We start from the raw sequence: 17,020 nt of genomic DNA, 5'->3' as shown, positions 1-17,020 counted from the left end.
TGTGGGAAAAAAAAACATGAGAGAGACATCAGATGTTTTGTGATATTTTCTGGATTTCAAGATAATATACCATCTTTTCCAAAGAGAACTTTTGAACTCTTACGTCATCTGACTTTTTTTTAACATTTTATTTATTTTTAAATTTTTTTTAACATTTATTTATTTACTAGAGACAGAGACAGAGAATGAGCAGGGGAGAGGCAGAGAGAGAGGGAGACACAGAATCCGAAGCAGGCTCCAGGTTCTGAGGCATCAGCACAGAGCCTGATGCGGGGCTTGAACTCACGAACCCCGAGATCATGCCCTGAGCCGAAGTCAGACACTTAACTGACTGAGCCACCCAGGTGCCCCACATTATCTGACTTTTAAAAGGCTACTCCATAAAAATGAATAGCATGGATCTGATCTTAATGACTTCATTCTTCCCCAGCCATCCGTCAATCCTCCACATCATCCAAGGTTTTGTTTGGGGTCTAGAGCTCAACCTAAACTTGTTCTATGGCCTTATCCAAAGATTATGAGAATAAATAACGTTTTCCACGATATGACCTAACATTGGGCTTACTGAATTTAAATGTGCCAATCTAAAATGAAATCCAAAACTTTTAAGTAAACAAAATGCTACCTGTTACCCAAAAACATTGAATACGTCCAAACTTTCAACTGGCGTAGTAGAAAGATTTTGGCTGCTAAGGAATGAATCCTGGCCTTCCTGCTCCACATCTTTCATGTCACTTTTGGTAGGCTTCTGAATTTTTAAGCCACAGCTCCTTTATCTGCATAATAGGAATAATGAAGTCAGCCTTCCAGTGTTATTCTGAAGATTAAACGGGACAATGTGTGGAAACTGCTGTGGTCATAATAAATGCTCAACAATTATGAAGAGTCAGGCTTTGGTACTGGAGAGGCTTGAGCTTTTATTTCAGTTCTACCTCTTGTGCATTAGGGAATCCCTTAAATATTCTAAGTCTCAATTGTATCCCTTATAAACGGGCATAATAATAGTACCTGCTCCCTATGATGACAGCAAAGGACAATACACGTAGAGCATCTCATGTATTCCTCCAGGTTGCTGGCCCTTCGTAGGCATCATTAAATGGCAGTGATTTATTTTTACTTTCTTCCTCAACTTGCCCTCTGAAGATTTAGGAAGAAGTCTGCAGAAATGAAGACGATCTCAACTCTTTCACAGGTGAGGGCACTGAGGTCAAAGAGGCTAGGTGATTTCCTTCAGGTCATACGGCTGGTTAGTGCTAGAGCTGGGTCTCTAACTCCGAGTCCAGTATTGTCCTTACTATGGCAATACTTCTCTTACCTCCCTCAATGGAGAGGAATGCTATTTGTGACGAACCCAAATCACTGAGAAAACCATTACTTAATTACTCTCGCGGCTAGAGAGTTCAGTTTTACTTGTCGGTTAAAATAAAAGCAACCAGATCACTGTTCGTTATAAAATACTACTATTAGGGGCACCTGGGTGGCTCAGTCAGTTAAGGGTCCGACTTCAGCTCAGGTCATAATCTCACAGCTCGTGAGTTCGAGTCCCGTGTTGGGCTCTGTGCTGACAGCTCGGATCCCGGAGCCTGCTTCGGATTCTGTGTCTCCCTCTCTCTCTGGCCCTCCCCCACTCTCTCTCTCTCTCTCTCTCTCTCTCCCTCCCTCAAAAATAAATAAACAATAAAAAATTAAATTAAAATAATTTTTAAAAATTAAATAAAATACTACTATCCAAATGTAATAACATTAACTCCAACGCCAAAGAATGACCAAATCTGGTTAAGAATCAGAAAGAGGTATTGTTGTATTTTTTTTTTCCCAAATGCATATGAACGTGGACTCTGAGATGCCCTGCTCATTCTTGGGTTATTGGTTGTATCTAAACAGAAAACACACTCTCCTCATCTACCAACCACTGGAACACAAATCCCAGGAAGCACAGTCAGTACTCTCAGGGTGATCGATGACAGATGTACAGTCAGGAGGCACTCGCTATGCTCTGAGCAGAGGAAAGGTCCACAGAGATATGGGCCAAGAAAAGCTGCACATAAAACTTGAAAAGAGGGCCGTGCATCTTCGGGAGTCCCTTTGGACGTCTTCTTTCACTAACAGAGGACTGCAACCTAAGTGGTTTTTGGCCACAGCAGAAAGCAACAAAAGGCCGCATGGCTGATTTTTCTTAAATGAAAAAAGAGGGGGTTATGCTATTTAAATTGCACGGTCCAGATGGTGTTTTCCATCCTTCATGCTCTTTTGGTTATGGCCATGTCTTGCCTATGGCTTTTGTGGCAGGACGCACTCACCAGTCAGCAATTTCACCACTGCTTGGGTCCAAATGAGCTATGGAGAAAGAAATTAGGGTGAGTGGAGAGGCCACAGCTGGGAGACATCAGCCACACTCAACAGGCCTCTCCTGCATACGTAAACAGAGCAGACCGAGGGAACGAGGGTGGAGAAACAAAATACTGAGGTTTACAGGGTAGTACTTGGGGCCTGCAGAATACAACTAGCCACATGACATGTGCCTACAGGTTCTCACCCAATTGCTGAAAATCCCTGAGTGTCTTTGAAAAGGTGGCTATTCAATTCCTCAGCCGAAACGTTCAAACGCTTTTCGATACCACAAAATATTTTTTTCATGCACTTAAACTGTTCCTTAAATACCTAACTGAAAAGAGAGAATCATTTAGTAAGTTTACTCTCGTGCAGGAAAGTGTCTCCTTTAATAATGGACTGTGTTAGCTGGATATGGAGTTCCTGCTGTGGTTTTAAATCTCTATCTTCACTGCAGTTCCCAGTTGAAAAATTCGGGGAATCAAAATTCACGTGGGCCACTATCCTACCCTGTTTATTAGAAGAAACATTAAGGAATGTAACGTGTCTTTCATAGCATATTGCATTTGCACCTGAACTGTAAAAGGAAACTAATGCCTTTAGCGATGGATTATGGCTTTTTAAGTACCACTTTCCTTGCATAATACCGCAATAAAAAAAGAAAACATCCAAATGAGATATCAGCATTTTTTTTTCCTACAGAGTGAAGGAAAAAAAAAATTTTAACTCCATAGTTGTGGTTCGTGTTCAGCCACCTGCTAGTATAACACGAAACTGTTTCTTTTTCACTTTGGCCAAAAGCAAAGGGTCACACTTCCCTTTCTCATTTGCTTTCCTCTAATGTCACAAAGAATGAGTACTAACTCAGCCTCCTCCGAAAATGAACAATAATGTGTGAATAAGAAACTCTTCACCACAATTCTGCTAGCCCACGATGCTTTTATGATGTGTTACCTAACCGGGTCCTCCCCAGGAAAGAACATGAAATTTAAATCGTGGCTTACATCAACAGCAAACGCTAATAAGCTCTGTGCAGTGTTCGCCGTGACTTTTTTTTAGAATCTACCGTTCCTGCAAATACTGGGCAGAGCTTCTAAAATTCAGTTAATTATGGGGTTCGCTTTTTAATCATTTTCTTCGATGCTATTGAAATTATTAAAAAAAAAAAAAGAAATCCAATCTCATTTGCTTCTAGTTGGAATATGCTGGTTTTCTCGAAGACCAAATGTACTGAGACATAAAATTGCTCATACCCTTGGAAGCAGAACTTCTATGTCTGGAAATGTATTCTAAATCAGAGATTCAAACAAAGATTTCTGCAACTTTTTAATGTAACAGTGACACATAAGAAACAGGGTCACTGTCCACAAGTAGAAAAAGGATCAAATCAAGTATGGGATAGGACGGTTGGAAGGACATCGATTAATATTAGAAAATACAGCGAGACAATGTTAGGTTTTTCAAATGATACATGCTATTTATAAACTTGATCCCCATGCTTTAAGTACATGTTTATTTGCGTTTATATGTACATGATGATTTACATCTATATATACAAAGAGGATGAAAGAATGGAAAGAAAAAACATTATTTTTATTTTCTACTTCAACATTGTCTGTGATTCCCAATTTTTTTTTACAATGAACACAGATTGATGTTAAAATGAGAAAAAAAAAAATAAATGTAAAAAAGTATATTATAAATTTCAAAATTGGATATCCTGAAGAATTTTAAAATCATACATCTTGGAACCGAAAGAAATCCCATCTGGCCTAGTCTTTTATTAAAAAAAACTCAGATGAGGCCCAGAGATCTTAACTGATTTGTCTAAGGAAATAGTTGAAAGATTCTACCTGTTTTTAATTGAAAAACAGTGCCATTAACTTATAAGAAAGACTGACTGTGCAGGGCACCTGGGTGGCTCAGTGGGTTAAAAGCGTCTGACTTCAGCTCAGATCAAGATATCATGGTTTGTGGGTTCGAGCCCCATGTCAGGCTCTGTGCTGACAGCTCAGAGCCTGGAGCCTGCTTCCAACTCTCTGTCTCCCTCTCTCTCTCTGCCCCTCCCCTGCTTGTTCTCTCTCTCTCTCTCTCTCTCTCTCAAAAATAAACATTAAAAAAAATTTTTTTTAGAAAGACTGAATGCGCTACTTCAAAGACCTGTATCCACCCACCATCAACTTGCAGGTTTCTTCTAATATCAAAGACAAGTGCTAAGACTTGAGATGAGTGATAAAATCCACAGCATCTGAACTGGGTGAACCCCAGAGATCACCTAGCGCAGCATTTCCACACCACGTTCAATGGAATGACTGGTTCAGCGATGGTTTCAAGGAGCCTTCTCAGGGGAACAAGGACACTGAGCACGTACAGCTACTTCCACCAGCACAATGCCATGGTCAGTTGTTTTAAATGATGCGTCTTAATTTAGAGTCCTCTAAAAAAACAAAATGTAGGTGCAGGTATTTTGTTTGGGAGATCAGCCCAGGAAATACTGCGAGGGAAATGAAGATGAAAATGAGTAAGACAATGGAAATTAATAGAGGTGTGTTGGTGTGGGGGTTACCACTGTGGAAAAATGAGGATCCTTTTGGCCGGGGACCCTCAGAGGTTGAGGAACATGCCTTAAAATTGGGTCACTGTAGATGGTAAAGCTAAATTATTTTTTTCAGTTTGTTTATTTTTTTCAGAGACAGAGAAAGTGAGCAGGGGAGGGGCAGAGAGAGGGAGAGAGAGAAACTCCCAAGCAGCTCCGCACTGTCGGCCCAGAGCCCAATGTAGGGCCTGAAGTTACAAGCCGTGGGATCATGACCTGACCCAAAGACAGATGCTTAACTGACCTAGCCACCTAGGCGTCCCTAAAGCTCGACTATTTGTCCACTAACTCTTGTTCCACACTGATTGCTGATCCATCCTGGAAGGTTAACTCACCGGGTCTTGCCTCCCCACCCGGCTGAGCACTCCTCTGGAAACTGTCCTGGGTTGAGGGATGCAGGTGGACCATGAAAGAGTTCACTTAAACTCATGAGGTCATGGGGAGGACATAGGCTTAGAGGCAGGTTAGACCTGAGGGTGAATCATGGCCACCTACACAACTTGGGGCAGGATATTAAATCTACACGAAAATCAAGTTTTTTTGTTGAAAAAGGAACAGCATTGTAAATGAACATTTTCATTAGGTTTTCATTTCCTTCCAACCTGCTTAGAATATCAAGCAATTTTCTATTGTGCCAGGTCACTAAGCAGGGCTGCTAAGAGCAGCAGTCTACTGTTCCTACCATTTGAATCGGGCACAAAATGTGAATTTTAAACTATGCTCTATCACTTGCCATGTATGGTATTCCAACCATGAGCACTCATTTATCTTTTATGATAATTACCACTTATGCTAATTGGATGGGTGCCTGTACCATTCGGGAATATTCTAGATCAATAATATCTGTGTTATAGGGGTGCCTGGGTGGCTCAGTTGGTTAAGCGTCCAACTTCGGCTCAGGTCATTATCTCACAGTCCATGAGTTTGAGCCCCGCGTCAGGCTCTGTGCTGACAGCTCAGAGCCTGGAGCCTGCTTCAGATTCTGTGTCTCCCTCTCTCTCTCTGCCCCTCCCCTGCTCATTCTCTGTCTCTCTCTGTCTAAAAAATAAAAACATTAAAAAACTTTTTTAAAATAATATCTGTGTTATAATGAAACTGTGAGTGAATATTAGAACTTTGAAATTTCATAATCACAATTAACACCACACTGGCTAGTACTTAATATGTACTAAGCAACCTTTACAGTGGACTTAACACAGTTTATCTCAAGAAAGATCAATAATAATATTTGCAAGGTGCTATTGATAAGTTTATTTTACTGACGAGAGAAGTTTGAACTGAAAGAAGGTCAGTATCTTGGCCATGATTGTGTAATGCAGATGCAACATAACCAGAGCCCCAACCTAGATCGAATGAATCTAGAAATAATGCAATAACCACGCTCCATTCCTTTCCACTTTATTGGTACTTGGACAGACTGCATGCATGCAAGTGAACTCAATCTACCAACCCCCTAATCACCAATGGGCTAAGGCAGCGTTCTAAAAATCAATAGTGGCTTAATAGAAATGACCAACATTCTACTTTAACAGGGCACCACTAGGGGCGCCTGGGCGACTCAGTCGGTTAAGTTCTGACCCTCGATTTTGACTCAGGTCATCATCTCCGGGTTTGTGAGGTCGAGGGTTCATGAGATTGAGCCCCGTGTCGGGCTCTGCACTGACAGATTGTCTCTCCTTCTCTCTCTGTCTTCCTCCCTCTCGGCCCCTCCACTGCTCGTGCTCCTTCTCTCTCAAAATAAATAAATAAACATCAAAAATAAAATAAAATAAAAAACAGAGCACCACCATATGCCATTCAAGTTTGTCATTCCCAGTCTTTATTTTGGTTCCTTGGAGCCAGACAGATCTGGGTTCAAATTCTAGTCCAGCCCTTCATATCTGTGTAATGTCACACAAATGGCTCTGCTCCCACGTGGCTTAGTTCCCCAAAATGCTCAATTTACGGAGCTGGCAGAATACAAAAATTAATAAATACGCATTTGAAGTGTCTCAGAAATAGCACGTGCCCATAAAAGCATAGAGAGAAATTACTACTTCCCAAAATCACTCTGTGTCTGTTGACTTATTAGAATGCTCTGGACTCCAAGACTAGTATCATAAATGTCCCATTACTCAAAGTACATGAAAATGTCACTACTGTACTAATTAGGCATCTCTGTTGTTATGACCAGTTTTCACAGCTAAAATGTTGTGCTTAGTTTTCACACTAAGTTAAACCGGTCCAAAATCCCTGAATAAGCATCAATTTTTAGATTTATGTGGAATATCTATTTATCTATAGACAGAGAACAAGTAGTTATACATACATACGCAATCTACCAACCCCCAATATATATATATATGTGCATGTATTTAATATGTATAAATAAAATAATTTACTCCTGCCTTACAGAGGCTGCTAAAGAAAACATGCAATTTTACCACTCCCAAAACATAATGAATTTATGAACTCATCTTGGTGAATGGATGATGTGGTAGTAGCAAAGAGTTAAGAGTCAAAAGAGGGTGGAGGAAATAAAATTAAGAAATGAAAAGCTATTCTGAAAATGCTGTGATTGCCCATCAGTGAAGTCATTTTGGAAAAATAGCCTATGGGTAAAATTGTAAACACCATATGTTTTTGAATATTGAAGCGTTGTCTAAGAAAATTACTGAAAATAGAAAAACCTGAATCCCTAGATTACTTTGCATTGGCAGATATATCCATAATATTAATACCCGTTTCCTTTAACACCTTGCTGTTTCTGCAAATGGTTATCTATACTAACTAAAATGAAGGCCACAAAGAATTTATGTCTTTATTGAACTTTATAAATTCCATACTTATTGGAAAAAAATGAGCTTCCAGCAAAAAAAAAAAAAAAAAGCTTGTATTTAATCCACAGCTGTGTTTTTGGTGTTTCTGTCATTAACACACTGTGACCTTTCTGTGTCTGAGATTTCTCACAGGAACCCAAGCAAAATGGTGCTATTTGTCCTCTAAATTTATTCCAAAAGAAGTTATAAGTGGGATTAGATATTGTAAAATAAAAACCATTGTGCATCTATAAGTAGATCATATTTTACATTTTTAGTGTCCTCAGTGACTCTTTGTTTTTCAGACTCTTGAGAAGAAATATAGACAACATCACAGATGGATGCAAGCTTCAGTATCATTTTGCATAGGTAGTATTTTGTCATAGTAGCAAACCTAACGGACTAGGTCTAAAGGCGGTAGAAAGGTGATGCCTGGCATGATCCACACTAGTGTTTGATTAGATAGATACAACGTTCGTAGTAAAGCATGTCCTAAAGCTACTTTCTGGGGAAACCCCAAAAGAAACAATATGGACTCCAAAAGGCATTTTCTCACAGTGTTAGTGTATACATCAGTCAACCATCACATGGTTTGGGAATGGTATAAATTTTCGCACGTCGATTTCAGCAAGTGTATCAGTCTTAATGCTTTCAGCTGTTGAGCAACAAATTTATCAAACTCATTCACACGCAATTTCATGAGTTTATAAAAGTGCTTAACAAAAGGTGGTTAACACTAGTTAATACAGACTCACATGAACAATCATTTCCTTTGAGTGCCTATTAATTGGACAAACAGAGCTCAACAAATAAAAGTGCTGTGTGATGTGAGCAAATCCTTCAACCACTCTGGTGTGCAGCACCTTTAGGCAGAGTGTGTGGACTGCTCGATTTGTAGTGCCCTCCTAACCCTAACGCATTATAAACTGTCATTTTACGTATCTCTTTTCATAGATTAAGCTCAATTTGAGGGTAGAATCGTACTGAATGAGAAAGTTAAAACATGGTGTAATGTTTTTTGGAAAGTTTTGGAAATGTTTTCTTTCTGGATTATTTCTATTCTTCCTCTCATAGTTGCTCACTTACATATTTACCTAACCAGGCAAAAAATAAGTCCATTTTCCTTTAACAATTAATTTATGTATGACATATTTTTACATTTTTTAATTATATTTCTATTTATATCTCTCCACTCCATTAAAAAGTAATCTCTCTGAGGGGCGCCTGGGTGGCCCAGTTGGTTAAGTGTTGACTTTGGCTCAGGTCGTGATCTCACAGCTCGTGAGTTCGAGCCCCATGTCGGGCTCCGTGCTGACAGCTCAGAGTGTGGAACCGACCTCAGATCCTGTGTCTCCTCTCTCTCTGCCCCTCCCCTGCGCTCTCTCTCTCTCTCTCTCTCAAAAATAAAATAAACATTAAATTTTTTTTAAAAAGTGACCTCTTTGAGAACAAGATCCATGCCTATTTCTTTTTTTATGTTCTTATTGTACTTAGCAAAGTGATTTATTCATAAGATGCGTCCATTAAACATTTTTAAAGAAATAAACGTTGTCTGAGAAGATCAGTTTAGTGAGAGCTCCGACGTCTGCCTCTCCCAGCCGCTGTCACGCTCACTGAGGCTGTGTGTAAGAAATAATCTGAAATCCAGACTGGAGACTTTCTCCACTGTTGCCTTTTTTCCATTGCTCTAAGCTATTTCAGAAATCATCTGCTCTTGCTCTCTACCCTCTTGGCTTTGAGAATTGGTTTACACTCCTTGTTTTGTTCCATTTGGCTTTGGCACCTCTTCCCACACTGTTTACCTTGCGTACTGACCTTGGAAACCCCTAAGATTTGCCTCTGCTAATTGTCTCCGCCTCCTTTGGCTCCAAATTCCAAATCGTTGCCCAGACCAGGCCTCTGAGACACCACCTGCCCCATCTTGTGGAAAGGAGTTCATATTTGATTTCTTTGGATAAAATCCATCTTATCAGGTTCATCCAAATATCCTAGTTGTTTGTAATGGGCCTTTGAAACCCAGACAGCAATGATAGGAGGTTTCTAGCTGTGAGGGTGAAGAGACCATTCATTCACTTGGTCCCAGTAACAAGTGCCTATGTTGAAATAAAGCAGTTGAGGAAAGGATGCACTTCTTAATAGGATGTATAAAGAACATGGAAAAATAGTTAAGAATTAAGGAAGCTAAAATATAACTAAATTATAGAGCCTAGGAGATCAAAGAACTCCAGAGCTTTAAATAAATAAAAGATCTAATGAAAACCTTCACTCAACATAAATCTGCCTTATAAAATATTTCTGATACATGATCATTCAGACTCTATTTTAATATTCCCAGAAATAAAGAGCTAAATAAGGCAATAGCTTACAAATTCTGCATTGAATGGAAATCTGCATTCAGTAATTTCCCCCCGTGTTTGTCCCTATGCAGCCCTTTGAAACCACCCACCCACCCCCCCACACACACAAATTCCTTTCTTTTCCAAGTGATAACTCTTCAAATATTGTAAGATGGCCATGACAGCCTCCACTACCACCATCTTTGTGCGTGTGATTGTGTACTATATCCATGCGGAGAGCTCATTATAAGAGCTTTCTTACCCTGCCTCAGTAGGCAAGTACTTTACACATCTTATCGTAACTTACGAAGTGATAGTTATTTTCACTCTGGGTTCATGTTTCACTTTGCAGAGCACGATTTCTACCATACACTAATAACGTGGCCTTTAAGCGTGAATTTTAAAATGAGGAAGATGATACCTACTTCATACATTTGTTGCAAGGCAGACATGAATCAAAGTTTATTGTAAGAACGAAGTGAGGTCAAGGTTGGAAAGCACAGGATTCTCCGCAAACTGAGACTGTCCTTAGGCATCAGCAGTAACCCCTTTCAAGCCAGGCATCTTCAGTCTGATATTTGTGCAACTGGCTTCAAATCCTTCTATAATTATAAAAAATTAGACACCGCCAGTGTAAAAACTGAAACAGAAAGAAGTAGAACTAAGAGACGCCACACAGTAGAACAAAGAGCATTTGCTGCGTATCTGCTGAATCTTTTATTTGCATAGAATTTTAATTGTTTATATAGATGAAGATCATCCAGTGGTGTTCTGAGTTTTTAACATTAATATACGGGCATCTTACCATGTCATTGGAAACTATCTCTTCATAAGTTCCATGTTGATGGATGCATGATCAAATGAATGTGTCATGACTCTAGTAACTTGAGTTCCTCATTCGGAAATTTACTTATTTTATTTATTTATTTTTTTTTACTTTTTTTTTGATTTTTATTTTTTTATTTATTTTTATTTTTTTTATATATGAAATTTATTGTCAAATTGGTTTCCATACAACACCCAGTGCTCATCCCAAAAGGTGCCCTCCTCAATACCCATCACCCACCCTCTCCTCCCTCCCACCCCCCATCAACCCTCAGTTTGTTCTCAGTTTTTAACAGTCTCTTATGCTTTGGCTCTCTCCCACTCTAACCTCTTTTTTTTTTTTCCTTCTCCTCCCCCATGGGTTCCTGTTAAGTTTCTCAGGATCCACATAAGAGTGAGACCATATGGTATCTGTCTTTCTCTGTATGGCTTATTTCACTTAGCATCACACTCTCCAGTTCCATCCACGTTGCTACAAAAGGCCATATTTCATTTTTTCTCATTGCCACGTAGTACTCCATTGTGTATATAAACCACAATTTCTTTATCCATTCATCAGTTGATGGACATTTAGGCTCTTTCCATAATTTGGCTATTGTTGAGAGTGCTGCTATGAACATTGGGGTACAAGTGGCCCTATGCATCAGTACTCCTGTATCCCTTGGATAAATTCCTAGCAGTGCTATTGCTGGGTCATAGGGTAGGTCTATTTTTAATTTTCTGAGGAACCTCCACACTGCTTTCCAGAGCGGCTGCACCAGTTTGCATTCCCACCAACAGTGCAAGAGGGTTCCCATTTCTCCACATCCTCTCCAGCATCTATAGTCTCCTGATTTGTTCATTTTGGCCACTCTGACTGGCGTGAGGTGATACCTGAGTGTGGTTTTGATTTGTATTTCCCTGATAAGGAGCGACGCTGAACATCTTTTCATGTGCCTGTTGGCCATCCGGATGTCTTCTTTAGAGAAGTGTCTATTCATGTTTTCTGCCCATTTCTTCACTGGGTTATTTGTTTTTCGGGTGTGGAGTTTGGTGAGCTCTTTATAGATTTTGGATACTAGCCCTTTGTCCGATATGTCATTTGCAAATATCTTTTCCCATTCCGTTGGTTGCCTTTTAGTTTTGTTGGTTGTTTCCTTTGCTGTGCAGAAGCTTTTTATCTTCATAAGGTCCCAGTAATTCACTTTTGCTTTTAATTCCCTTGCCTTTGGGGATGTGTCGAGTAAGAGATTGCTACGGCTGAGGTCAGAGAGGTCTTTTCCTGCTTTCTCCTCTAAGGTTTTGATGGTTTCCTGTCTCACATTTAGGTCCTTTATCCATTTTGAGTTTATTTTTGTGAATGGTGTGAGAAAGTGGTCTAGTTTCAACCTTCTGCATGTTGCTGTCCAGTTCTCCCAGCACCATTTGTTAAAGAGGCTGTCTTTTTTCCATTGGATGTTCTTTCCTGCTTTGTCAAAGATGAGTTGGCCATACGTTTGTGGGTCTAGTTCTGGGGTTTCTATTCTATTCCATTGGTCTATGTGTCTGTTTTTGTGCCAGGAAATTTACTTATTTTAAAGACTTCACTATTATAAACAACTATGTAACAAACCTGTTTATCCATAAATATTACTGTTTTTAATGCTTACTGGAATACAGCTCAGATTTTTTTTAAAAGAGACAATCTTGATAAATATATTTCAGTTGATACTGTTAGCCAAAATGCAAGGTTTCAAACATATCTTATATTTTATCCCCTATATTTATCCCATATATATAATATCTATATATTATCCCATAACGACTCAATGGGTCCAATGTTTTAATGTCTTTTTCACAGTCCTGCAACTTCTACAAATATGATGTGTCTGCCTAAGTCTTCATTCAAATTAGTCATGTGAACTCTGAGGAAGAAGTATCTAGGATAGACACTTTTGACAGGTCACTGGAGACACCACTCCAGTTTGACATTGGTTCATTAATCAAAACTGGGAACATTTTTTCTTTTTTTTTTAATTTTTTCTTTTTAATGTTTACTTTTGACAGAGAGAGAGACAGAGCATGAGCGGGGGAGGGGCAGAGAGAGAGGGAGACACAGAATCGGGAGCAGGCTCCAGGCTCCGAGCTGTCAGCATAGAGCCCGACGCGGGGCTTGAACTCATGAACCTTGAGATCATGACCTGAGCTGAAGTCGGACGCTCAACCGACCGAGCCACCCAGGCGCCCCGTAACTGGGAACATTTTTCAAATAGCTAAAAGTTTACTAACTGTACTATCAAGTAGTCCACGTGTCTCTGTATCATCAACAAGATGGTAAAATTTCTTCCAAAATATGCTATCACAAAGTAGACGCATCTTATATGTATTCAAATAAATACATGGAATTTGAAACCACATGTCAAGTTTTAGAGGTAAACCATTTTAAAATAGCTATCAGTAGCTATTATGAATTAACAATCAGGTCTATCTCATTTCAACTGCCTAGACATTTATTCATACAATATTTAGAGTACTTGTTACGGACCTTGCCCTATGACCCATGTATGTTTTCAATAGAAAATAAAAAACAGTAATGCTGCTTGGAAAATCAGGTTTACTGTTGTAAAAATAAAAGCATAGGGGCGCCTGGGTGGCTCAGTTGGTGAAGTGTCCAACTTCAGCCTAGGTCATGATGTCGCCGTCTGTGGGTTTGTGCCCTGCATGGGGCTCTGTGCTGACAGCTCAGAGCCTGGAGCCTGCTTTGGATTCTGTATCTCCCTCTCTCTCTGCCCCTCCCCTGTTCAACGCTCTGTCTCTCTCTGTCTGTCAAAAATGAATAAACATTAAAAAAAAAATTTAAAAAGCATAGACAATTATTATTAGATAATTTGTTTCTTAAATATAAAGGCATGGGTGGTTGCATGGATGGCTGGATGGATAGACGGACGGATGGATGGATGGGATCTAATATCTAAAATGTTTGCAACATCTTAAAGCTTTTAAGGTCAATAGTACATTGTCCTGCATCCACTGAACTTTACTTGTGGGTTGACAGGCATGTCTTATCGAAGTACATGTTTGCTAAAAGAATCAGTTCTCCTCTGTTAGGCCTAAGTACTATATAATGGTAGCATTGTTTTGTTCCACTGCTTAATAACTGAAATGTTTCAATGGATACATTGTATTCTGCAAATATGATTCTTCACACAATAAAAATAATTTCAAGATATTAGATTTTAGATATTAGTTTATCACTAAAATATTATTTATTCAAAGCGCTGCCTTACAAATGAGCTTTAAAAGAATTACTCGTTTTTTTCTTGTGATGGATAAAATAAGGGTGACAACATTAAACAAGCCTCTCCGCACTACCCAGAAGACTCCATCCAATGTCATTCTGGGTTTCTGTCATAACTTAAAGGGAAACTTTTATAATATCTAGAGCCCATGATGGCCTGCAAATAATGAAGGAGGGTGTTCCAAATTCCTTACAGCAGAAAACCATTTAGACGACACCAAACTTGTTTCCAAATGGAACAGTCATCTACAGAAAGAAAAGTTATGGCATTACCTTATTTATCTGAAGAGACTTGGGAGAAGCTTCTGCCGGCAGCTCCTGCCATTGTCGCTACTGAAAACCCAGCTGGTGTCAGTATCATATCCTCCAGGAACACGGGCCACGGAGCTGGGCTGACGTTTGCTGCTGCTGCTGCTGGAGCCACTCCTGTTGTTGGCTGCTTTGCTCCCCGGGAGCTTCGTGCACCGTATCTGCGCAGCCCTCCTGGAGTTGCGTCTTCTCGTGCTTACCGATCCCGGGGCCGACCACCAGCCTCTCACGGAGATGTCTTACGTTAACCCGCCCACCATCATTCTGGGTAGCACAGACTCTCCTCTGTGCTATGTGGGCATTGCCATCCCGTGCCACAATAAGGAAGCTCACTCAGCGGGTCTGAGGTGGTAAATACAGGCCTAGGGAAGTTCTGAGCATGCGTGGCGCCGCCACCCTGTGAACTCCTGCAGGAGGCCACACCTCATCTCTCCTTCCGTGGAGATCCTGCTTCCAGAAGATTGGAAAGGAAGAGGGGCCGCTGCTGAAAAGGCTGTAACAAGGAGGAATTTGAAGGTGGGTGGACTGCTTTAGCTGCTGAGCTCACTGCTACTCAACCTGAGGGAGGAGCCTGGTCCTGAATTGTGCAAGTGTCCTCTGTCCCTCTTCAGTCGTTCCCTAGTGTGGACTGGAGCATTTCGCCAACCACTGAGGTCTGGTTTGCAGCTCCCTCTGCTCAGGCCGCTGAATGGATAGGAACAACCAATCACTGAGTGGCCTTAAGCTGTTCTTCCACAGGCTCTAAAACAGGAAATGGAAATCAGGTTGACAAAAATGCAAGTTTCAAAAAAAGTATTAAAGGGGATCTTTCTTACTCTTCTAACATTTGAAAACACAGCCTCTTTATCCAGCATGTTACAGGAGCTACGCGGTTTTCCTGATCTCTATTTCGAACTTATTCTTCTTTATTTTAATTCTTCTCTAGTTCGTTATCTCAAAGTTAAGGTTTCTTATAATTTGTCTCCAACACAGGATACCATGAAAAGTATATTGAAGGGGAGAGAGGTAATTTGGTTTGAATAATCACTGTTAAAGGTACTACCTCAATTTTTTTAAGTATATTAAAATGAGAAAATAGTTGAAACCCGCTGGACAACCATTGAGGCGTTACCTACAGGTTCTATTTGTATGACCAGGAGACTGTAAGTTTATGCAGAACAAAGGCAGAATCTTTACCTGTCATTTTCGTCCACTGGAACAATGTCTTTGTTGTCCATGACAGGGTAAATGAGCATTTATAACCAGTAAAGAAACCGTATATGAGGAAAAGAAGTAGATAAGGTAGGAAACCAACACGTATTGAGCACCTTGTATGTGCCAACTGGCATTGCTTTAACTCTCACAAAAACTACAACGTGGTATATTAGATGCTCAGAGGAGCCGAGTCATTTTCCCTGGGCCTCATAGATAGTAAGTGACACAGCCCCGTTCTGACTTCAGATTTCAAGCTCTCTCTCATTAACCATGCTGCCTCTCAGCTACCAGATGGTCTTTCATGAAGAAAGTAAAAACCTGTTGAGAAGATATTATGAAACATCTTAAGACATTTAAAAATATTTAGTATTTTTATTTATTTATATATTTTATATTTATTTATCTTTTTTTAATATATATAGAAGACATAATTATTCCCATATCACTGTGATTAAAATAAACAATATTAATCTCCACATTTTTATGCTTTCAAGCTTTAAGTTGCCTCTCTTGGAACCCCCTGATGGCATGTAGACACATGACATTGAGTTTCTTTTCATAACCGAACAGTTTCCTTTTATAGTCATAATACACTATATATTAGCATAGCATCACAGGATTATCAAGCTTGCTAAGCAGCCCTTCTCCATGGTCTGAGAAACTCTAGATCTTTATTTCTGTAGCACAGGATTAGGAGGAAAATATCAACTCCAAATGTCAAGGTAATTGAATCATAGCAACATCCAGAATCCTAAGCAAACCAACCCCTCTTAAATCAGAGCTATGACAGCATCAAGAATGAAAAATGCAGATTATTTTTGACACTCCTTTTCTTCATTGTAATCGTTCTCCTTGCTTTGCTTTGCCTCTTCTTGTTTATTTATCAAATATTTATTGTGCATTTATTATGTCCCTGGCATTTTGCTGGGACCTTTGCCAACTTCTGGTGAGAGAGAGTAGTGAAAATTAAATATTAGAAAAGAGTGTGTTATCTAATGCTTTGATGAAATTCCCCAGTCATGCTGAAAAAAAAAAAAATCTCATCGGGAACAAATAGAAAAAGAAGTTCCAGAACATAATTAAAAAATAATAATGATAGACAGATAGATAGATATTGACCTTATACCTAAAAGGGAAACTAAGTTTAGGACTTGTCAATTAAACATGGGATGAGCAACATCAAAATATCTGCTATTCTCATCAAGCATCATTCTTGAAATTTTGACTGATTTCAAGAAGATATAAATCAGAAATAAGAGATGTTACTATTAGAAAATACAAGGCAAAATGATGATAATTTGCAATGACTAGAACCCCACACATAAGAGAATCAACACAAAAATGTTAGAATTAATAAGATAAATAAAATAACCAA

The 17,020-nt window shown here is 39.5% G+C and overlaps 1 pseudogene; it reads left to right on the top strand.

Annotated features, from left to right (window-relative positions):
- The first annotated feature begins 1,960 nt into the window (after positions 1 to 1,960).
- On the top strand, positions 1,961 to 16,735 carry LOC122468033 (annotated as a pseudogene).
- The last annotated feature ends 285 nt before the right edge of the window (positions 16,736 to 17,020 follow it).

The sequence above is a fragment of the Prionailurus bengalensis genome, chromosome B3 (assembly GCF_016509475.1).
Source record: "Prionailurus bengalensis isolate Pbe53 chromosome B3, Fcat_Pben_1.1_paternal_pri, whole genome shotgun sequence".
Taxonomy (NCBI): Eukaryota; Metazoa; Chordata; class Mammalia; order Carnivora; family Felidae; genus Prionailurus; species Prionailurus bengalensis.
The sequence above is the reverse complement of the archived record's forward strand: the minus strand, read 5'-3'. Positions and strand labels throughout refer to the sequence as shown.